This window comes from Pectinophora gossypiella, chromosome 6 (assembly GCF_024362695.1).
Source record: "Pectinophora gossypiella chromosome 6, ilPecGoss1.1, whole genome shotgun sequence".
Taxonomy (NCBI): Eukaryota; Metazoa; Arthropoda; class Insecta; order Lepidoptera; family Gelechiidae; genus Pectinophora; species Pectinophora gossypiella.
This window is the reverse complement of record NC_065409.1, coordinates 2,614,213-2,640,342: the sequence shown is the minus strand read 5'-3', so window position 1 is coordinate 2,640,342 and position 26,130 is coordinate 2,614,213. Positions and strand designations below refer to the sequence as shown.

The 26,130-nt window shown below is 37.8% G+C and overlaps 1 protein-coding gene across 4 annotated transcripts in view; it reads right to left on the bottom strand.

The window, feature by feature from the left end:
- LOC126367294 (uncharacterized) overlaps positions 1-26,130 on the bottom strand; it is a 537,003-nt gene that overhangs the window by 360,749 nt on the left and 150,124 nt on the right. The window lies entirely within an intron of this gene.

Genomic DNA, 26,130 nt, shown 5'->3' with positions numbered 1-26,130 from the left:
CAAGACTCGCCTCTATCAACCAGAGGGGGTATGGAACACTCTACACCACGCAAAATAAAAAATAATATCCATCAGCCAAGAAACCAAAACCTGTCACCAACTCTATTAAACTTAAGTTGAAAACACGCCTATCCAATTAGAGCGCAGTAAATTAGTTTTAATTTTAATTTAACTTTCTTTCGGTGGAAATAAATTGCAACCGCAAGCTAAGCGATTCTCGAGTGAAGAAAAAGTGTGAAAATAGAATGAAAAAGAAGTGGAAATGAAAATAAAAGTGTGCAAAACCTAGCTCGGGTCTGTTAAACGTAAGAAGAAATATGCAATCGACTTTCTGCATGGATTCAAAGCTTGCTAATGTGAAAAGTATAGACTCACTGACTTGCGAAACGGTTTTTCCTGACTAAAAGCTTTTTATTAAGTAAATTTCTTTGCAATTGCTAATTAGACTTTTTAGGTGGACTATAAGTAAAAGGAAACACACACACACGAGGGCCTAAACCAATGATTGTCGAATCTGTTTTCGAATTCATGTTTAAGTAGATCATAAATGTCACATTCCCGGAGGTATGTGACTTAACCTGTATTGTGCTGGTTTTCCCTTCGCGGGTTGGAAGGTCAGACAGACAGTCGCTTCTGTGAAAAACCGGACCTGTCAAATCTTTCAGGTTAGGTAAGCGGACCCTGTGAAAAACGGGGTAATGCTAGGGAGCTGAAGATGACAATGAGTAAAAGGAATATACTTAGAATACTTTTTGATGGTCCTAATCTAATGGAGAAAAAAAGCGCCTTTTGGAAAAAGAACAATCCGGGTAAAAATTGAAACCACTTTTTTTTACCTGCAGGGCTAACATGCGCAACGTGTTTCAAGTTTACGCGGTTATTATCATAATTAAAGCACATAATAACGGGTTCTTACCGTGTTTAAATGGAGACACAACACACACACAACACGCACCACACATGCCCGCATGGCACTTGCAACAGTGTCGAAATATCGGGAGTCTCATATCCCCATTTAATCGCGGTAAGAACCCGTTATTATGTGCTTTAATTATGCACAACGTGATAAAATTATCGACCGATCAATACATTTTATCGAAAACGACAACTTTGTCTTTTTCCTTAACATGCGTGCCACGTAATTTTGATCGTATTTTGACAGAACATGACTTATTTGGGTTCACACATTAACACCAATCGACAAAACGACCAAGGAAAAATATATTTTTATAATAACAAGCCTTGTGAAGATGTGATGAAAACTACCTATACATCGTACTAATACTATACATATATCGTACCAATATCTCTTGCTAAATATCTTGATCTCCTGGGCTGATGAAGTGGCCCTACACGTTAGATTAACCATTGTCCGGTAATGATGGATGAAAGAGGGCGGTGGAGTATGTGGTAGGTAAGTTAGGGGAGCAAGCGTTAGCGGGGGTAGGTAAAGTTAAAGTTGGTTTTGTAACGCATACGAATGTGTTGACCAATAAATGTAAGTATGCGTAGAAATAAGGAATAATACTACGTAAATAAATAAAATAAATTAATAAAAATAAAAAAATATTATTCCGGACAGTGTCCATGCCCATATCAATTACAGTAACAATCAATTAAATAAATTAAATATAATACAATTAAATAAATACAATTATTTTTTTATTTAATACAATTGATCACACACACAATGCAAACACACTTGTTCACCGGCCCCTTACACAATATAAGTAAAGAACGGGAACTCTCCGCTCCCCACCAGCGGCTGAGTTAAGTTTACCTCACCCCGGTCTTACTTTAGTCTTCAATCGTATGGGCGTCACGCGTCACACAAACAGATGCCTGTTGATGTCTGTGTAAAACGAGGTTTTTGTATGAAGTATCCGAAGAGTGGTGAACAACCAAATACCAACAGTGTTATTATTTATATTTTCTCATACCTTATGCAGGGCAGTATACGTTTAGCGTATGGAGATTTGATACAAAGCCCTCAGTGTTCTACTTTCGTCCGGTCATAGAATTTATATAGACGACAGAATAAGGAATAATTACTAAGTACGTACAGAACGGCAACTCTACGCTCCCCACCAGCGGCTCAGCTAGATTTACCTTACCTATCTAAATTGGTTCGTGTTTACTAAGTTCCTAAATTATGACAAAATATTCACTTTAAACTGTTAGCAATGTGTGTCCTGATTTTAAATACATTTATAAGATCTCATGCATTTAGTACAGCAGAGTAGAACAGAGTAGTTTATTAGAATCCAAAATACCGTTAGTCGGCCGTTTATTCGGTTAGCGTATTTTTTTCTGTAATGTTATAAACTATTCGGCCTACTACTACTAATTTGCTTATGCCTTATCCCACACTAGTTGTAAGGTATCCCGGGTCCTGTTTAATTCGTCCGGGTTAATCTCGCGTCATTGTCCGGGCCGAGTCGAGTGCGGTCGCACCACTTCTGGGCTTTGTCAACAAATTCATACCACTCTGGGATGTTTTAATTTAATACGTCTGGATAGCACTGGGGTATGTCCAGGACTTTTAATTAAAAATTTGGATTTGATGAAGATTGATGGGGTCTGATTTGTTTTTTGATTGCCAGGGTTATCTTTAGTGAAGTTAGTTAAAAAGATCCTGTCCTATACGTTAATAGGGGCCTTAGTCAAGTTACAATGTATGGAATTAACGACCCTATGTCAATCCCATGCATGATTTTATCACTGTCACTCTGGATTGTTATTATCATGTGCAACTTGGGTTAGACCCCAGTTTATATAAAGGAGCCACGACTTTAGGTACTTATCTATCCCAGCGCGCCTTCAAAAGAGAATTTGTCTTTTCTGAATTTAATTTAAAGATAATGGCTCCCATTTCCTGCACACCTCTTAATTTTATTTTAAGTTATACTCGTCATTTACTTAGGTATCCGCCGAAAAGGAAAGGAGCTGGATATTGACAACAGCTGATTTTAAAATGATAGAATAACCATTTGTACCTGATTTTGTAATTGATTTTGGACTATAGTAAGTAAATACAGTACAAAGTACCAAAGTAATCATTACCTTACTATCTAACTTTGCTGAAAATTCCCTTCAACGTCATAAAACTCTATAACTGTTTACCCGTCAGCTTTTAAGACGTACCCACATCAAGAAGGACATTAATTGATACCTCAGAAAATAATTAGGGAGAAGCACAATGGAATGAGACAAATGGATGCCTAGACAATGGGGACGGCTCGATACAATTGTACAATAGACATTTGTGGGGTACGGTGACAACCAAGGGATGGCGTACATACTTGATGTACACGGCAGTTAGTATTTAAGGCATACCCCGGAGGCGTCCGTGGTCCAGTGGGTGAGCGTTGTGCTCACGATCCGGAGGTCCCGGGTTCGAATCCCGGTGGGGACAAATCACAAAAATCACTTTGTGATCCCTATTTGGTTAGGACATTACAGGCTGATCACCTGATTGTACAAAAAAGTAAAAAGATCACGTTAAGCCGTTCGTCCCGGTTATTACTTACTGATGTAAGTACGTAGTCGTTACATGAGTCATGTCAGGGGCCTAAGGCGGCTCAGTCATAACTCTGACACCAGGGTTGATGGGGTTGGTAATTCACCTCACAATCCACACGACAGAAGAATACACCGGACACTTCATACAAACAACCTTGTTTCACACAGACACCACACATTGACATTATCAACACGCGCGACTGTGTGTGTGATGTTTGAGGGCTGACAATTATAATATCTAATTTTTCCGTCATTATTTACTAAGGTAGTAAAATAGTAAGTACTAACACGCTTTTATAATAATCAGTAATATGCTAAAATACACTTCTCATCAAAAAAATCGAAACACTTCCGTTTTCATTGTTTCTGTCCGAATTTAACACAAAAAAGAATTCATACGATGAAAAAAAATACATAAATGTATAGCTGGCAGTTTGGCCATTACAGTAATAAGCGAAAATTCTAAATTCAAAATTAGAATTTCATTTGTTTATCTTATAAACGAAATGAATCACTGTTTTGAGACAAATGTGTGTTTAGGGTTGGAGTACATTTAGCGTTTAAAAACTAAAAATTATTTCAATACTGTGACTTTGGGACGTCTGAAAAAAGGTTTTTTTTCTAAAACGTATGGATACTTCGCCCACAGAAGCCGCCCAAGTTGTGGCATTGCTGGATTCTGGCCTTAGTCAGCGTGTTGTGGCTGCAAGACTGCATCTAAGCCTGTCATCTGTTCATAGAGTCTATAAACGTTATCGGGAGACTGGTTTGTTCACGCGCCGTTCAGGATCTGGCTGGAATCGGGTCACTTCTGAGCGAGATGATCGATTTATTGTAACAACTTCTTTAAGAAATCGACGCCTTAACGCTTTTCAACTGCAGCAGCGGCTTCGTGTTGTACGAAGGGTGGCTGTAAGTGACTCTACAATTAGAAGAAGGTTGAAGGATCGTGGACTGGTACCGCATAAGCCAGCAAATGGGCCGAAATTAACTGCAGACCATCGAAGAGCGCGCCTTAACTTTGCACGTGAGCACCTAAATTGGTCATACCTACAGTGGAGCAAAGTTCTCTTTTCTGATGAGTGTAAAATTATGCTGTATGGTAACGACGGAAGGAACAAGGTCTACAGAAGAGACGGAGAACGCTATGCACAATGCTGCATTGAAGAAAAGGTCAGCTATGGTGGCGGTTCGTGGACGGTTTGGGGAGGAATCAGCGCCGACGGTAAGACAGAGCTTGCTTTCGTGTCTGGGCCACGTCTGCCTGCACTAAACTGTCATCGGTACGTCGAAGAGTGTCTCGAGCCTCATGTGATGCCCTATGCACATTTTATTGGCAACGGCTTCATATTCATGCACGACAATGCTAGGGCTCACACCGCGGGCGTCGTACGAGATTATCTTAACGAAGTCGATATCTCTATTATGGAATGGCCAGCAAGAAGCCCCGACATGAATCCCATTGAACATCTGTGGGATGAATTAAAGAGACGAATTCGAGCAAGAGATCCTGCCCCAGAAACACTTAGCCAGCTGCAAGATGCAATCCAAGAGGAATGGGACAATATACCACAGCATGTGATCGTGACTCTCATCCGATCGATGAAGAACCGTATGGAAGCAGTAATTAGAGCTCGGGGAGGGAATACAAGTTATTAAATAAACGTTTTTTAGCTTTTTTTTTCATTTACGTGTGTTGTTTTATCCATTTCCTTTATACTCCATACGGAATAAAAATGACTCATTTAACAAAATACGAAACCTATGAAAAATTCATTTAAATTTAGAACATTAACATTAAGATTTGATAAGCTCATATTACTCACTATTAAACGACATTTAACATTTATTCCTAAATGTACACATTTTTCTGATAATCCTGACAAAACGTAAACTTGCAAGGTGTTTCGATTTTTTTGATGAGAAGTGTATAATGTGCTTAAACTTTATACTGGGTGAGAGCTCTCAGCACACCTCCTTTGACCGACCAGATAGTTAATGCCATTTGAAGCAAACCTACAGGAAATTTCTTCAAAAAAAGATAGAATTTTTGAATATTTACACCATAATATAACTTCACGAATTTAGGTAATAAATTCTCGTCGTATAACCTTAATTTGTCTTATATTATTTAATTTACTTTATATAATTTTGTTGTAAAAGTACAAGTCTTACCCAATAGAACCGAGATTATGATGACCTATTCGAAATGGTGGACTCTTAATTTACTTACTTACCTATTTGTGGGTAACTTTTCACCATGTCGTTTCGATTGTCCTAAACACTTCATCAATCTTAACAAGGGGAAATTATCTTGACCGATAATGACAAATGAACGTAATTTTAAAACACAAATTCGAACTACACTTAAAAATATACTTACATAAACGACAAAAGCACTGAATTCGCACAATTATTATTTTTTAAAAACTATGCGCGCGACGCAGTGGCGCCTGAGGCTGGCGCCGGCCGATTCGGAAAGAAACTGACATCTGATGCGTTTTATTTGTATGAAGTTGACGCAAGACGATAGTGCGTTTTGTTGCCATTTTTTATTTATTTATTGCATATTATTTAAAAATGTTAACAGGAATAGTTAAGTTGTTATTTAATCCGCAACCCGGTTCATCCTATCCACATTTTATACAGCACAATTAGATCTTTAGTACAATTAAAATGTAATTAGGTTTAGATAAGTTTTTTCTCGGTTTTCTGTTTTTTTTTTTAGGTTTTATATATTTTTTAATAACTCCTCATCATAAACACTGGTTTTAAACATCGCAAAGGCTCTGTTTGTCCAACTATGTACAATCACGGAATGAAGCGATTCTTTCGTTGACATCTCGAGAGGGCAGGAATTTATCGACTTGGTGAAAAATGATACAAACCCACCCTCCGGCCGAGGACAATGTTTACGAATACCAAACGACCACCGAATCCGAATAAAGAGGTTTCTTTTGCATTTGAAAAATGTGTAGAAGTTAGTTTTTCAATCATAAGGAACTACTTATGATCTATGCCGAAGGAGTATCTATACCATTTTATTAAATATGGCTTCATTGAATGATAGCTGTTGAAATACAATAAGTACAATCAAAGAGCTAAGGCTCAGTCGCTGAACCTAGCGAATTATTTGTAAACAGTGGTGAAATTATGAAACATTAGTTGTCGTAATTATAAAATGTATGTTTTTGTAGGTGTTTTTGGTATATTACAGAAACGACATGTAACCAGGAGGTCTTCAGTGCAACCATTTAATTTATTACTTTGCAAGAAACAATTTGGACTTTGGCAGCTTATCGTACATTTTCCTGTTTTACTTATGTCTCTTTCACACTATATTGTAAATTACATCATCATCATCAATTTAAGAGCCACGCTCTTGTCGGTGCAGCATTTTCCATGTTACTTTTTAGGGAAAAATAGGGCAGTGGTTACCCTCTTGCCTTCCGCCCCGTAGTACTCTAAAAAAATAAATAACTCACACACATACTATATGTCACTACATTTTTAATACTTGTTTAGTCTGCTCCTCTTAAAGTATTAAATGTCTGTGGTACAATACCTTCCTGTCTTGTTTTCATTCTCATAAAGCTACAATATCACGCATTTACATAATTTTGCTTATCACGCTCAGAATTTTTATGGCATACATTCATAGTGACGTAACTAGATGTCATATTGATTCAACGAATTGATTGATTGGTTAATATGTTTTGTTTAATTCTAACGAATTATTCCTTATTTGAAAGATATTTTTTAAATATTCTTCGTCTATTTTAAATAGTTGGTGATTTAGCCTCAGAATAATAATTTTAATTCAAATTTAGAATTTACTTTCATAAACAATTCGAAACGGGAACGAAGTGGCTATTTGAAAAAGCTATTTAGGTTTTTTTCTTTTTAATTTTGAATGTTGGTCAGTATTTTTCCTAGCTCTGACTTTACACTTTCCTAAACATCCCTTTGTCCCTTTCCCATTCGGCCTCGGTGACAGGCCCTGATTGATTGAGATCTCATTCAACCCTTTCAGGAGACCTCTTGAAAAGAAATAAACAAGCCCCTTAATGCCTTTTTCATGTAAATAGAGGTAAATCTACGTTCTAATGTGCCCGAGTCTAGTATGCGTCTAGTTTTCACTAACACAGTTGGCTCGACCATTGTAGATGGCGATACAAATTCAAATTCAAATTCAAAAATATCTTTATTCAGTAGGTAACATAGTTACACTTTGAATCGTCAATTTTTACATAGCGAACGTCTCATCCGCCTTAAACTACTGCAGCTTCTCACAACCTGCTACAGTTCACTACCTATCACGTTGCTGTAACAAAGAGCACGGTGCAGTGCGGGTACTTAGTTCATCTTGCGATGGATGTACCTCTGACTATCCCAATTGGGATATAGTCTTAAGCTTATATCATCATCATCAATTTGTCGGTGCAGCATTTTTCATGCTACTTTTTTTAGGGGAAAACAGGGCAGTGGTTTCCCTCTTGCCTTCCGCCCCGCAGTACTCTGTCTGGCGCAAGTAGGATGCCTTATATACATATTACTAGCTTTTGCCCGCGACTTCGTCCGCGTGGCGTGTTATAAAAGAGAGATCTTTGTGTGTGTGGGAGAAAGGTTAAAAAATGCTTAAAGTGCCTACGTTTAGCCGTTTAGGCTGTGCGTTGATATGTCAGTCAGTCAGTTTCTTCTTTTATACATTTATTTAATAAGAAGATGTAAATACGCCCAGAGCCAAAGTTCGCGTCCAACTGGGCACCTGTTGTCTTAAATTTTGTACCGGGAGATAGCCTCAGCGCACCTCTAGTACCACTAGAGTTCCTGGATGGATGTAACACTGACTGACCCTAGGGAATATACCTAGTCGTGTGTAGTCATGGTCACAGAACATATATTACTAACTTTTTTTTGACGTGACTTATTGTAGATTTGCCGTAGATGGCATTAACTACTCGGCCGGACGTAGTACTAACCAACATAGTCGTGAGCTTAACATAAATATAATATTAAAAACAGCCTAAAATATGTCCCGCTCCTAGGCACAGGCCTCCCCTCAATCAACCGGAGGGGGTATGGAGCATACTCCACCACGCTGTTCCACTGCGAGGGGAGGCCTGTGCCCAGCAGTGGGACGTATTAGGCTGTTAATGTTATGTTTGTATGTACAATAAAAACTAGTAATACCAAAGAGCACTGTTTAGAAAGCACCAAACAATAAGAATACGCGTTGTACGTTGTAGTAACAGGTAAGTGCAGCTATTACCTCCACCCCCATACAACCACAGCGTGATGGAGCACCATTACTCAGCTCACCACACCTGGGTACAAGACTGATTACGCCTTATATCTGTGTGTACACTACTTTATTTCACAAGGTGATTTTTATACAGCGCGTTAAAGTTCAGCGTATTGAAAGCCCTCAGCGTTCGGCATTTGTCCGCCCAAGTAGTGAACGCCATATGCGGCAAATCTAGAATAAGTCACGTCAAAAATAAAGCGTGTTTTAAGTTCCTTTTCCAGCAGGCACCTCCTAATTTTATTTTAAACACGGAGTTTCTAATGTAGAGAGATGCCGGGGGAGCGTAGTGGGACCGAAATATGCACAAAACGATAATGTTACATGAAGCAACGATCGTATTATAAAACTTTCTACGTCATTCATTGCTTCTTTTCCCCGGCTATACAGGTTGTGAGAAGCTGCAGTAGTTTAAGGCGGATGAGACGTTCGCTATGTAAAAATTGACGATTCAAAGTGTAACTATGTTACCTACTGAATAAAGATATTTTTGAATTTGAATTTGTTATTGCGCAACGCAATGGCGGGTAAATCCATGTTGAAAAAGGCCGTATTGAAACAAACGATCTACAAAAGGCCAAATTGCAATATGACATTTGCGTAAGTATATAAAAGTATGTGCGCATTGTCACAAAATTATAGAAAAAAATGTCTTTTACATTAATGAGGGACTTTCAGGCTATATTCCCTAAAAATAATACAGATGACGTTGTCCAGATTTAAATCGAATCAAATCAAATATACTTTATTGCACAGAACTAAATATTTAACATGATAGTTACCTATTTTCTCGTTACTCGAGTATTAATCAAAAATATAATGTAATGGCAGAAGCATAATATTACATAAAAATAGCTTGATATATATAGTATCCTGATATTTGGATTAGATAATGTATAGAATTATGTTGCTACCTAAACTACCTATATTGCGTCTCTTTATTTTGATCAGAATAATAATGGGTGGAAGATGTTTTGTGCCTGGAAATGGCCTTTTTATCCCTCCAGATAGATGCAGTTACGAGGGGAGGTCAAAAAGTTCGCGGAATGAGGGGGAAGGGGGTCGAAATTAAACACGAAACTATTTTTCCTTTTCAATATATTCTCCCTTAACCTTAACACATTTTCCGGATCTATCAAATAATTTGTTTATTCCATCATAAAAAAAAGATTTCTCTTTGCTGTCAAAATAGGCCGAAATTGCAGACTTGACTTCTTCATCATCGCCAAATTTTCGTCCACGCAGTTCCTTTTTCATTTTTGGGAACAAATAATAATCGCTGGGGGCCAAGTCTGGACTGTAAGGCGGGTGGTTTAATTTTTCGAACCCGCATCGGTGAATGGCAGCCGTCGCAACATGGCACGTGTGGACGGGTGCGTTGTCGTGCAAAAGGAGCACACCTCTTGACAGCTTTCCTCTTCTTTTTTCCTTGATAGCCTCTTTCAATCTATCCAGTAAAGAAGCGTAGTAATGTCCCGTTATAGTCACACCACGATCTTTATAATCAATCAGCAAAATACCTTCTGTATCCCAAAAAATAGTGGCCATGATCTTTCCGGCCGATTGTGACACCTTAAACTTCTTTGGAGGAGGTGAGCCTTTTTTATGCCACTGCGTCGACTCTTGCTTCGACTCAGGTTCATAGTGGTGAACCCAGGTTTCATCTCCAGTAACAATCCGGGCCATAACTTCTTCCTTATTCTCTCCACAGAGCTCTAAAAACTGGCGAGAACACTCGACACGCTCGCTTTTTTGAAGTGGCGTGAGCATTCTTGGAACCCATCTTGCGCTGACCTTAGTCATCCCAAGATGTTGATGTAGGATATTTAAAATACTTGTTTCGGATACACCGACCATTGCTGCAAGCTGCTTCTTCTTCAAGCGGGTATCTTCTAATACAAGTTTCTCTACTTTTTCGATGATTTCCGGTGTGGTGGCCTCAATGGGCCGTCCGGAGCGGGGGTCATCTTCAATCGACTCTCTTCCTTGCTTGAAAAGACTATGCCACTTGTAAACCATGGTTTTACCAGGGGCAGAGTCCGCGTAAACTGTTAACAGCTCTTGAAAAATCGTCTGAGCGGATTTTCCTTGCTTGGTGAGGAACTTAATGACGGCGCGGTGTTCAATTTTCTCCATATTCGCTGAGTTCTTCCCGATTCACTTGTTTGCTGGTCGATAGTTCAAACGTTAATGACCCGATTTGCTTCAAACTTGGTACATATACTGTTAATGAGGTGTGCAACTAGCGGCTACCTGTACGAGCAAACCAACCCCCTCCAACCCCTCCATTCCGCGAACTTTTTGACCTCCCCTCGTAGCGATCTCGTAAAACTGTCAAGCAACCAGTTAGTGGCAATGACACCAATTTGGTCTAAATGATACTTATGCCAACCATAGCGGTTTTAGTGATGTATGTTGGGGTCTTAGCACTCCTAACACGAATGACAAAAGTACGAATTTCCTTTCCTCTGGTTAATAGAGGATGAAGTTGATTATGTTGTCTAAAATACTAGATGTTATAAATAGGCTTCGATGCCATCGTGCGAAAGCGAATAGCCTCACTGGTGCGGCGGGTGCGGGGCAGCGGCAGCGTCCTCCTGAATAGCATTACGGATAGGGTTGACTGCCCTATAGTTAGGCACTGGATGAAGGCACTAATAATGCCTGATTCTGGTGCCTATGATAAATAATGATAGTGTGTTATATATAGGTGTTGTACTACTAACATAGAATTAAGTTTCATTGTTACTAACACTTTAATATTTAATATTTTTTCTACTCCTCTACTTTAATCTGGCATTTAAATAACCAAAAAGTCTAATATAAGTACATACATAATTAAACTCTTTGAAAAAGTGTACGCTCTATGGCCTATAAAAGCATTGTTTACAAAGTGTAACTGTACTATAATGTCGCCAAAAAAGCATTGTTGTTGTTTTTTTTTTGACCTGGAAACTGGCACCTTTACTTTGTTTGGTGCCATAGATATACTATAAAAAAAAGTATACATTTGCCGCCATTTTCCCGCGCGTTGGAAAATATTTTTTATAAATAAAATTTTTCTTTGTATAATTTTTGTTTCATTTAAAATTACGTCGTCGTAGAAAAAGTATTGTATGCAACGTTGTATAACTAGGTCAAAAAATGCTCGTGGCGTCTCTTATTGCGATGTTCGCCAAGGCTCACATCGCAACTCACGCCACTCGCATTTTTTGACCCTTCTTATACAACTGTTGCATAAAATACTATAATATGATTGTTAACTAACCTAGTAAGTAAGTGCATTGTTACTAAAAAATTATGGATGTATACGTATTATCCGAAATAAATTGTTTTGAATTGAATTGAAAAAAAATGAAAAAACAAAATTCAAAAGCCACCTGCAGATCAATTTAGATTCCAGACTTATTCCAGATTCCAGAGTAAATAAACTAGTATGGAAATCGAACCACCTTAATACAGAACATCTTTTTTTTTACATCAGTAAATAGTAACCGGGGCTAACGGCTTGACGTGCCTTCCGTAGCACAGATCATCTTACTTTCGGACAATTGGGTGATGACCTGTAATATCCTAACCAAACTAGGGATCGGGAAGAGATTTTTGTGAACACTGCGATTTGAACCCGAGACTTCCCGATCATGAGCTCAACGCTCAACCGCTGAACCACGCGCCACAAAAACCGTTATCAGTATAATAATATACGGTATAGTTAAAATTACATTCTCAGAAAAAGCAAAAAAAAATAACGAACATAACAGGGGGACATAAAATGAAATTGTCAAGGTTCAGGTTGCAAGAAAAGGTTGTAAGAAATTGTTATATAGCAATAGGGGCAAGTTTTAGATCTGTCTTTATTTAGTAATTGTATTTAGTAATTTACACAACCCAATTTTCTAACACTCACCTTAATACATCCACCATTATTGTACTTATAATTTGAATAATTATAATTATTATACATATCACTCGAACACAATACGTAACTTTCACAAAACACACATTATCATATACAAAAACTACAAAAACATCCTAATTCCCTAAACATTAGTAAATTGTTTTTACGTTAGAGAATGTTATAGGTACTGTAGAATAATTTGAATGAATAACAATAATAGTTATTGCAATAAAACGATACGCCAGCGACAAGTTTTCAAAACGCACTGTGTAGCCGATGTGAGTTCATTATTCAACGCAGATCAGTTTACAAAACAGAGACCACCTTGACATAATAAACCTATTCATAAAGATAGAGCACTTATTATTAAACGTGATCCTAGAAATAGGTGATACTATTTCTTTTTTTTTGTAATAATGGTCCTAACTCTCTTTGACACCATCTAATTTTATTTTAGGTCATACCTTTCATTTTCTTATCCGCCAAAAAAAAGGACAAATGATTGAAAGCTGTTAATTTTAAAATGAATGAGTGAATCAAATAGATATCTCACTGGTACGCAATCCGTTTGACGTGTGCTGTCAACTTAATTCTGTCGGGTTATTGCCAAATGTAAAATTTTAGAGGGTTGTTGTAGATTTCTGCCTAAATTTGACGTGTGTTACTAAAAAAAATATACCTGTCGATTACCCGTCTCTTTCTTTTTCGGCGGATAAGAAAATGACAGGTATAACTTAAATAAAATTAGATAGTGCCTACAGGAATTAGCACCATCATTAAACGGTATATTATTCAATACAATACAAAACTCTTTATCGCACTTATATCAAACAAACATTATTCCGTGGCTTTTTACCTTTCGTTTTACGATGAATCTTTATCATTGGGAATTGTTTTACAATAAAAAAACGACTATTTTAAGGCGATACTAAACTTTTGCAAATGCCGAAACACCATGTTTTTTTGTATATTTTATCTTCAATTCTACTTAATTAAATTGAATTTCTCACTAACATGTGTCATTTATTTATTTATTTATTTATTTCCTTTATTCAGGTAGTCAACAGCTTACAATTATAAATGAGGTGTTATTCAAAGTATATAACGCTTATCAATTTGTTTAAAGCTATACTCACTCAAATTCATTGTTTCCTTAAATCCAAAGCACAGCACAATAAGTATAACAACAATACAATGTTGTTGTATCGAGAAAATTCAATGAAACATAACTATAAACTAATATTTTCAAGTTTCTGTTTTTGTGGTTATTTTACTCATAGCTCACATAAAATGTTTCGCCATGTCACAACAATGTAACAAAATTTTCCTTAGTTTAATACCGTTGAAAATATTTAACGAATTGTAACAAATTCTAACATAAAGACAATGTTCAACCTTTTTAAACAATATGTAACAGCAGTGGAGCAGTACCATAAAAATATTTCAGCAGCACATTGCAGTCTCGTTCATTCTTTACTCTGCATTAATTTAAACGATACTCGCACAACGTCCGTTGATTCTATACAATCAAAGAGAGCTTGTTGAATTCTCTGTTGATGAATATTACTCTGTGTGCGTTAGACTCTAGTTATATTGTGTGTAATACGAATAGTTATTGTTACATTGGAGTCAGGAGAGAGTTAAACAAGTGATGTATGAGGAAAGACGAAAGAAGGCTTTCTGAGCAAGAGTGAAGACGTCTTTCCTCCAGGCATGGCTTTGGATTTATTTATTTTAGTTTTTTTATTCTCCTTATACTTATGTATTGTATATATTATAAGTTATTGTATAAGTTATGTATTTATATGTATATATTTATGGATATATATTGTATTGCACCATCCCGCACTCCAATATATAAAGTTCATTACTGTAGGTAATCTATTTTGTCAAAACGGCTATTATAGAAGAGCCGTGGTATCCCAGTTGGTAGAACGCTTTACTCTCACTTTGAGGTCGCAGGTTCGATATTGCATAGGTCTACACCAATGATTTTGAAATTTGTTTTGGAATTCATGTTTGGATCATAAATGATTATCACGTGCTCAGCGGTGAAGGAAAACATCCTGAGGAAACCCACATTCCCGAGAAATGCATTTTGGAGGTATGTGTCCTAACCTATATTGGACTGGTTTTCCTTTCGCGGGTAGGAGTGTCAGACAGGAAGTTGCTTCTGTGAAACACCAGCAAGCGGACTCTGTAAAAAACGAGATGACGCTAGGAAGATGATGATGAAAACGGCCATCATGGATAGTTTAAGACGGCAAATTATTTTCTGATACTACCATAATGTTCCAAGGTCGTATCTTTACATGTTTGGTTATGCTCCAAGATAATTCTATAGCAAACTACCCCGTAATAACAGCACTTCCAACACTATATTACGAAAGCCAAAAAACTAGCCGTTGGCTTCCCGCCAATACAAGGCTGTAGTAATTAATTCATGTGCCAACAGATGGCGTTATGCAGGTGGCGCCACTATATCACTACCAATATGAAAGTCAGTTACGTTCGAATTTATAACCTAGCAAGTCAACTCCGGTTGGTAGATATTTTGTAGATAACTCTACTAGGTTAGATTTGCTTGTGTTTCTCCATCAACCATAATACATGTACGGAATAACAGTTAATAGACCATATATGTAATACCCGTAATTCCTATGAGGGTAGACAGAGCCACAAATCATAATCTGTAATGTATTGGGTTGATTACTTGCGGAGGTGTCAAATAAATAGACTTCACTCAGCGTAAGCCGCAGCGCCAGCCATTTACACGAAATAATAAAAGTTTTCATTTTGTTTCAGAACATACCTACCTAAGTTGATTACAAAAATGCAACTTTTTGCAACCTACGCAACAAGCCAATGAAAAATATAGACCAAGTGCTTCTAGTTTTACATGGATTAAACAAATCAGACAGCCTTTGAGTTTAAAAAAATCAAAAAAAAACTTTCAAACAAAAAATTGGCCATTCTTCAGGTTTGGCAACCAAACGCACTTATCCTAAGTACTTCTCCCTACGAACTCAATTTGGGTAATGGAAAAACAAATTTGGCAAATGGGAGCCCTTTGATGGTTGCCTTTGTGATACATTTGTCTGGTCATAGATACTGCGAAGATGCAATTAGACAGGACTTTGCAAAAGCTAAAATAGCTTTGATCCAAATTACCAACAACATTTGAGGGGGGGATCGTGAAAAGTTTTTAATTACTTACTTAGGTATATCCCCTTAATCCTGAACAACAAAAAAGTTATATCCAGTAAAATAAATTAAAATTTTAACTTCTTTTTGTCTTTCGTTTTCATGTGTTTTAGGTTATATATTCTTTTTAAGTTTAAGCAAATATTTTTTTGTAAAAAATTAGTCGGCAATTGTTTGTTTAAGTAACCTAATAATAAATAAACAAATTTTATCTTCCGATTAGTATTGCCTGACCTGACAACGTAATAAATATTTTTAATCAATATCAAATGAATTTATACCAAACTCTCGTAAGTGATTTATCATAACAATTCATATTTATTCATGCAATCTTTATCTGATTCCAACTGGCTGTATTTTATCAATTACATTGACATGCATTGTTCCATTGCACATTATTGGAGGCTGTTCTCTATAGATACATAAAGTTACGACTGTATTCCTACCGGTGTAGACAGAATCACAAGACATCAATTAGGACACTATCTCACAAGGACACTTTGGATAACAAAATGTATACATACATGTAGTTTCCTACATGTCTAAAAGTTGGAAGGGTAATGAATGAGAATTTGATTGTTTATGGTATGAAAGGAGGATGGTTAATGAATAGAACGTAAGGCAGTTTTAAAAAGTAAGAAAGGCGAGTCGATGGTGTAATGTCGGTCAGGTTAGAGGATTTTGTTCAAATATAAGTAGTAAAGATATTTAAAATATCCCGTGTTATTTCTATATCCCACATACATGTATGTAGTTATATAAAAAAATGGTCACCATCTCCTCACAAACCACCTTATGGTGGTGTCACCATGGTGTCCTAATGAATTTTGGCCCATAGATTATTGTAACAAAATAGGTAAGTAATTCCTAAAATTTTAAAAAGAACAGAGTTTTACGATTCAAAAGATTTTTTGATTGAAGATAACTCCTGCTGCTCTTGATAGCTCTTGTGTGTATGTAATATTGTATTGTATTTTAACTAAATTGTATAATAATATTTTATTTTTATTTTTTTATGAAAAAGAACGTCTAGGGCGCTGTGCAGAGGTTTTTCTTGCAGCTTCTTTTCTCCGGTTATACAGGTTGTGAGAAGCTGCAGTAGTTTTAGGCGGATGAGACGTTCGTTATGTAAAAAATGACGATACATAGTGTAACTATGTTACCTACTGAATAAAGATATTTTTGAATTTGAATTTGACCTCAAGCCTCGGTACAAGACATTTACTTTGCTTAATTTTTATCATTACAATCGCCAGTTGCAAGGCTAACTAATAATATCATCAAAAAGCTACGATTCAAATTTCTGTTCATAAATTAATATCTATTTTTACTACGCCTATGAACAAAATGCGGCGCCTCTGGCAAATGGCTATAAAAACGGGCATCCAAGCCAAAAAAAGCTAAATTAAAAAAGTGCGTGATGACAAAGTGCGCATGCATCGGGCCAGGCAATCTGTTAAATGACAGTTGTCTGCGTGATTGATTGCGTTTGCATGTAAAATGCGGCGAAAATCTATCAATATATTGTGACAGAAAAGGGGGAGTACAGTTTATGGGCTTTAACGGACCTTTCCTTTCACAAATAACATCTCTTTGATAACCTTTGCATTGATTATGATTCCCGGTACATAATTATTCATCAATGCCCGAAAGGGCAATTTAAAAAATTAACTTTTAACGAACTTCTTATTTCACTTTTTTTCTATAATCGATGATATCTAGTAACATGAGATTTAATTCATCTGAAGTGCAGTTTTCAGTAACACAGTTGGCTCGACTCGGTGACGTATGGGCACACAGTTCATCTCGGGGTGGATGTACCTCTGACTACCCCAGTCGAGATATAGTCGTCTTCTTCTATCGTGTGGTCTGTGAGGTAGTTTACCAACCCCATCAACATCAGGGTTACTATTGAGCCGCCAAAGGCCCCTGACTGATCAGCCTTTAATGTCCTAATCAAACTAGGGTTCACAAAGTAATTTTTGTGATATGTCCCCACCGAGATTCGAACCCGGGACCTCCGCATCTTGAGCCCAATACTCAACCACTGGATCACGGAAGCCGTTGGAGTTTGCATACCACGGTGGAGTTTGCACCGTAACTATCTTTTTATTTTAGTTACCTACCGATTTAATTCACACAAATAATTGTCACCCTACCATTTCACTCTCAATCGACTAATACAACATGAACTCTGCACTCACTCCGCCCCCTTCGAATCACGAAGCACATTACTTGTTACCAATATCACTATAAAATGGACATGAGTTCCTCGTAAAAAATATTCATAGAACAATTTGCATCATTGATGAGAAGTGATCAAGTTTTATTTTGTTTTGTTTATGAAGGTTATGTGTGTGAAAGGTGTGATACTGAGATGACGACTGACAGAGATGGATAGAAGAGGAAAACATGTTTTACCGACCCCACTTAGATTGGGGTAAGGGCAGAAAGATGATGATGTTTATGTTATTAGAACGGGGGATCACATGAAATCACAGCACACGGAAATTAGGCGTCAAAGGTCGCAAAGGCCGGTCATAGGATGGGTGACCACAAAAAATAAAGTTTTCATCTCGAGCTCTTCCGTGCTTCGGAAGGCACGTTAAGCCGTTGGTCCCGGCTGCATTAGCAGTCGTTAATAACCATCAATCCGCACTAGGCCCGCGTGATGGTTAAGGCCCGATCTCCCTATCCACCCATAGGGAAGGCCCGTGCCCCAGCAGTGGGGACGTTAATGGGCTGGTGATGAATTTTGTAACTAATAGTTCTCTACTGGACTGCCAGTAAAGAGACCCAAAGAATATTTCAAGCTTCATAACAATCAACTTCTATTGATCATCATCAATTTAAGAGCCACGCTCTTGTCGGTGCAGCATTTTCCATGCTACTTTTTAGGGAAAAATAGGGCAGTGGTTTCCCTCTTGCCTTCCACCCCGTTGTACTCTGTCTGACGCAAGTGGGATGTCGCCCAGAGTTGTCTATTACAAAGCCATACTAGGACAGGAGTCCTCCGCCTCCTTCCAACTTCTATTATCAAGTATAAAAGAAACATAAAAGAAAGAGATAGTTCCTAACATTCCGACAACAAATGTAAAAACAAGTGGCAAAGAAAAACGAGAGACAGGTTTGCCCTTAGAAACTTATGGATCTACCTACTCCACTCCAATTACATCAGCAATTTCATGATCATGGCACTTGCAACAGTGTTGAAATATCGAAAGTGTCATCTGGTATTGTGTTTAAATTAAGAAGAAAGAAAACTTTATTTAAACACATAACACCCATTAGGGTAATGTCGTTTGGAATCTTTGACATATTGTGCATTATCATCATCTCCCTAGCATTATTCCGTTATTCACAGGGTCCGCTCACCTCACAACACACACACAGACACACACACACACACACACATATTACACATTACATAACAAACATAAACAGCCTATACAGGGTGTTAGTGACTTCGTAACGAAAACTTTGAGGGATGATTGAGACCATGATTCTGAGATGATATCAAGTGGAATTTTCCGTCGCAAAAGTATGGAACAGAAAATAACTTAAAAAAAAACAAAAATTTTCTTGAATTTTCCGACTGAAAATTCCACTTGATATCAACTCAGAATCACGGTCTGAATCATCCCCCTCAGTATTCGTTACGGTGTCACTAACACCCATACCTACTTGTATGACTACAGTATGTACTTGTGCGGGGTGTAAGTGACATCGTAACGAATACTGAGGGGGATGATTCAGCTGATTATTCTGAGTTTATATCAAGTGGAATTTTTCATCGCAAAAGTAAAGAATTGAAAATAATTTAAAAAAACTAAAAAAAAACCATGAATTTTGCGACGGAAAATTCCACTTAATATCAACTCAGAATCATGGTCTGAATCATCCCCCTCAGTATTCGTTACGATGTCACTAACACCCTATATACGTCCCATGGCTGGGCACAGGCCTCCCCTCAATCAACCGGACGGGGTATGGAGCATACTCCACCACGCTGCTCCAATGCGGGTTGGTGGAGGTGTTTTTACGGCTAATAGCCGGGACCAACGGCTTAACGTGCCCTCAGAAGCACGGAATCATCTTACTTTTTCGGTCAGTCGGGTGAGTCAAGCCTGAAAAGTCCTTACCAAATAAAGGACAGTCTCACAAAGTGATTTCGACAATGTCCCCATCGGGAATCGAACCCGGACCTCCAGATTGTGAGCCTACCGCTCTTACCACTAGACCATAGAGGCTGTATATGTGTGTGTGTGTGTGTGTGTGTATATATATTACACATTATGAATTATAAAATGGATAAAACAAGAATACCACGCAGGATACTTTTACAATTCCAACGCCGTGAAAGTCCAACACATAGCGATAGAACGTGCATTCGAAACCAAAAATTTCGCAAATGGCTTCTCTGCCCAGGTGCTTCAAGAATGTCTCGGACATACCGACCGCCAGACAGTATTATTAGACAGCCAGCTCCTATCGCAGACTATCCTGTAATCCACAGTCTAGCTTAGGTCCTACGCAACCTAGCTTTGAAATTAACGCCTTTAATTCCGATCGCTCTCAAGACTAAGGTCTGATTCTGTTTCCCTTGTATTTAATTTTAAAGAAAGTTTTGATTTATTCATTGTAACGTGATTCAATATTCCTTATTAGCATACTATAAAATTATTAGCATAATATAATTCTTCTTCTATCGTGTGGGTTGTGAGGTGAATTACCAATCTCATCAACCCTGGTGTCAGGGTTATTATTGAGCCGCCAAAGGCCCCTGATATGGCTCATGTAACGACTACTAACAAACATCAGTAAATAGTAACCGGGACCAACGGCTTAACGTGCCTTCCGAAGCACAGATCTTACTTTTTGGACAATCAGGTGATCAGCCTGTAATGTCCTAACCAAACTAGGGATCGCAAAGTGATTTTTTGTGATATGTCCCCACCAGGATTCGAACCCGCGACCTCCAGATCGTGAACACAACGCTCAACCACTAGACCACGGAGGCCGTTAATGGCTAAAGGATACCTTATCAAAGTAAATTTTGAGGTTTTTAAAAGTAGATTTATAGTAGAAGGGAAGGCTATTGCCAGTAAATTTTGAGGTTTTTAAAAGTAGATTTATAGTAGAAGGGAAGGCTATTGCCATTAATCAGGCACAAATCCTGGAAACCAGGTGATATCTATATCCCTTTGTTCCAAACTTTCAGTGGTTTAGATCCCGAAACGAGATTTGAACCTGTGACACTGCGATGTAAGTCACGCGATCTCCGGACTGACCAATTCAGATTCAAACTCAATAACTCTCAATAACCTCTGGTTAGTAACAACAGAGCTCTAAACACGCCCAATGTACAATACCAATGAATACAAATACCATCTCCACGGTACATTAAGACAATATGGAGTAGTATAGGGGCGCAAAATAATATATGCCCCACTTAAGCTAATGTCTATGGGACAGACAAGCTCCACCGGTTTAATGGGGTATCGTTATTACCAGCATTATGGCGGAATATGTGGAATTGGTAGCGGTATTGGGTTTGGGATGAATTTGTTACAAGGTTTGCGAGTGCTGGTTGGCATTGGGCCAACATTGGTGGGAAGTCTGCTAATAAATTAGTGAGATAAATAAATAAGTAAATTACAATAATTACTGCGCTCGTAGGGCGCTTCCAACTAGGCAGCCAAAGGCCTGTTGGTGTTGTCGTCAATGGTTGGTCCGGCTGAAAGCCTTCAGCGCTCCCCATTTGTCTGGCCAAGAACTTAATTTGATTTGATTTGTTATTTATATTTTTAATGAATGAGATTTGAGGCAAACCTACAACTTACTGACATTCTGACCACAGGAAGCAGATGGAGGAGGCATAGTCAAGGAGAGACAAAAGACCGGCGACGACGGTGTGGTGTCCCACTCCAGAAAGGGGAGAAAGGAAGTCCAGGGGACAGAACGAGAATTTGTAGGATGTCAAGAAGTGTGGGTGGGAAAAAGCCCCGAGCAAGCACCACTCACATCACCCGTGATTAGGTCCTTAGGTCCGAATGACAGAGTGGTAGGACCATGGGAAGTTGGTGGGTTATGACCACTGGAAATAACTGGTTAAAACCTAAAGCCGCTAACGAAACTTGTGGCTACCACTTCAAAGGATGTTTTAAAGTTCTAACGCAGAATACACTTTTAAAATCAGTTCTCTTTGTTTAATTGTCTTCAGAAGTCGATCTTGCGAATTTAAGATAATATTATGATAAAACAGTCTTATCTAAAATCTACAATAATCAATGGATCTAGAACAAATCCTATTCATAAAACTTAAACCTCAAACGAACCTTAGGACAATAGTCTCCTTGGATACGAATGTCACTTCTGACAAGACATTTGGTAATCAAAACACGAAGCCGATACACGATTTGGTCGCTAAATTCAAATGCAAGGGCACAATAGGGAGGATCCAAAATCTCATGTTAAACCTAACGAAGACCGGTCATACATCATGAACCTCGCGTCATACATAATCTGGAAGATGGAGGACCATTACCAGGTGGTTTTTCTAGTGGTGGTAATGCTGTTTGTCTTCTTCGTGATCCTCGACGCAAAGGAGAGGAGCTTCAGGGTCGATCAGGCAGAGGAGCTGGTGAAGTCAATCAACGAAACGGAATCGAAGAAAAGCTGCAAAGCATTCGTAGACGAGGTGAAATCTATAGAGACTCAAGGGAAGTTGTTGAAATCGGAATAAAAATTTGGTTTGATGTCTTCGTTTTATTTGTTATATTTCTCCAGATTTATTATTAGTCTATTTTACTGGCTTTTACATTAATAATGATGGTGATGTTTTGAATTATTCAAAAAAATCTAGAAATCCATGATAGGTCTTGTGGAAATCTATGATAGGTCTTGTGGAAATCTATGATAGGTCTTGTGGAAATCCATGATAGGTCTTGTAGAAATCTATGATAGGCCCTGTGGAAATCCATGATAGCCTTGTTCGGAAAACGCGTAAATTACATCGTAATGTCACAGGTTGAAATCCTAGCTCGGACTTTAAACCACTGAATTTAACTATAAGAGTTTGAATTAAAGTATAGCTGTCATACTATACACCTCTGCCTACCCCTTTGGGGATATAGGCGTGGTGCTACGTTGTATTTAAGTATTTGTAATTATTTGTGATAGATGAATACGTTCAGTAAGAATTAACAACTTTGGCTTGAAATATAAATAAAACATATTATAAGATATTAATTTCCTTAAATAGGCATGTCGTAAAAACCAATCAAGGGATTGTATCCTTTCAAACATTATAGTAAGAGTTTTATATTTGCAATGTGCTGATCATCTTTCACTAATAATCAATTTTCATCATAGGATTTAGTATGAAAAGTGGCTGCAAGTTGAAAGCGTGAATTTGAGGATATAGAAAATTTGTATTAGTACGGTCACAAGCATTAATATGTATACACTTTGGTACCATGTCACATTAATTTTTTTGACAAATTGAACTGTAAGTCTCACTAAATGTCAAATATGTTAGTGCGACAGAGTCATAAAGTGGGTACATTATATTGCTCATGAATGTACTCTTCTCTTCTGAAATAATTACTTACTTATTCCTCTCACACCCTTTCCAATACTGAAAGTGTACAGAATCTAGTCTAGACCATTAATATTAATAAAGGATTCTTTGATCCTGTAGAAATCTGCAGATGTACCCGTATAATGGGAAACCGATTTGCATGGCTAATGTATAACACCAGTATATTATAGGAAACTTTCTTCTTCTCTCGTGTGGGTTGTGAGGTGAATGACCAACCTCATCAACCTTGGTGTCAAGGCTAACTATTAATCCGCCAAAGAATCACTGTCCATTGTCATAATGATTTGCAACTTGGCTATACGGCCCTAGGACATTTTTTTTTAATTTTGACGTGACTTATTGTAGATTTGCCGCAGATGGCATTAACTACTTGGCCGGACAAATGGGGAGCGCTGAATGCTCTCACCCGGTACAATATTTAAGACAACAGGCCTGAGGGTGCCCAGTTGGGCGCGAACCTCGGCTCAGGGCGTCGTCTGAGAGGGAAAATAATTGAAAAAATTAATCGACCCTAGTGGGTCGATAGCGATAAGCGCTGATTGAGGGAAATCGTCGACTACGCCGGCGGGGTCGGTATCGGGGTCCTGAAGTGTTTGGTGTCGCGAGCTGATTGGCTGCCTCTATGGCTAGAGTAATCGGGTCATCGGGATCGTACATTACGTCCTTTGGACGCCGATACTTTTTAGTACCGTCGTCCTAGGACAGATGCCTACCACCCCTAAAAACACTCCACTGAGAATTCCCCAATTTTCAGACCATTTCCCAATTTACATTTGAGCGCCAGAGAACTTAAAATCTAGGAATTTATGAGACTTGAACCCCATCTTTCAGGACTGTGGTAATTAATTCACTTAACGCTCACCATCTAATTTGCATTGAATTTCAAGACCAGTTTATACACGATTCAGTGTTTTGAAAATGTATGTGCACTATAATAGTTTCCCGATATTTTGTAAGACTGTATTTTCCGACGAGCTTTTGCCTCGTCTAACTATTTAATTATAACAATAACTTCATTTTGGTTAAACGTCAAAAAGTGGATTTATAGAAATTCGACTATATTGCATACGTTTTAAGGGTTACTGTGCACTCGCAAGTACTTCATGTCATTATACATTTTCTAAGTTCACGTCACTTGAGAACCGTTTCGTTTCACCCGTGAATTTATTCTTACATACATAGGCTTTTTGGCGGGAAACGGGAACGGGACAGTTGCTTTCTTCATTGAATAGTCTAAATAATTAATACGAAGTGGTGTTTTGTGGTTAATGATCGCATTAAGTTAGTCGGAAGACATTTGCGAGTGTTATTATATCGGAGTATTCAATAAACAAAGTGTATCTGCCTATTTTCGCTTCGTGGCAAGAAGCCGCTTCATAACTCGAAAGTTTATGCAGACTTTTGAGTTAATTCGTTTGGGGTTCGGAGTAGGAGTCTACTCCGAGGGTGGGGGCTTAGGTTCCATCATCATCACCTTTCATCAATCATCAAAAAAAAATACGTAATACATGGCTGTATGGGCATAGTTCCCTTTGCCTTACCCTTCGGGGAAAACCAAAACAAAAAAAAATCTTACATACATACATCAACTCACACCTATTCCCCACCGGGGTAAGCTGACTATGGAATTCCATGTGTTTCGATCCTAACATGCTTCTCTTGCTTTCTCCACATTCATCAGTCATTTCATACGCGCACGCGGGTTCAGAGTAGATCGTACTGAGCCTTTTCTAAGGACATCTCCAATTTGGTCAATGTACGTCCTTCTATGTCTTCCTCTGCCAGCCCTACCACCAACCTTCGCTTTATATCCTATTATCCTTCATCCGTTCTATGTGTCCAAACCAACTTATATCGTCTTCTTTCTTCTTTTGAATTCATTCTTTATTTATACAAATTATTTAAAGGTCCGGATTTGGATTTATGGATTTTTTGAATAAGTTAACGAAAAAAAATCTGATATAATTCAAGAAGACAAAACAATGTAATTTATATTAGAAATAAGTTGTGCCTTTTGTCTCTCCTCATGTTTCTGTGTTATCCTGTGTACAGTAAATTAATAAATAAATAAAAGTGAAGTATTAAGTAATTTCTATACCTCCTCGTTTCACACCACACCAAACATGGAAAGAAAAAAATAATTTTCCCGCCTTTCCATTCTATGTCAAAAATTTACACACAGATGTATAAGGAAACCGATTTGACGAGATTTTCTTCCGAAACAATCATTGGTTTTCCCTTGAGCCTATTTATAGATTACTGGAAAGATGTAGTAAGTAAAGAAGGCTTTACTTGATCAAAACCTCCCCCGTCGCAAAGAGGACGAAGATGAAGGTTTTCAAAAACAATTTAGAGATGACTAAAGACGCATTAAGGTGTATGAAAGCAATTACTGTTCACCCTCCATGGATCATGTGGGATGACGGGGTGTAAGTGGTTTGAGGTGGGGTGAGAGGGAGTGAAATAATATATTTTTATAAAAAAAAATACTTTTCTCATAATGGTTATTAGTTTGAGAATTGATTAGAGAGTGCGCCTGGCATTTTTTCAATATAGTTTCTACGTAACACTCTAAGTCTATGGTTTGTACTATATCGA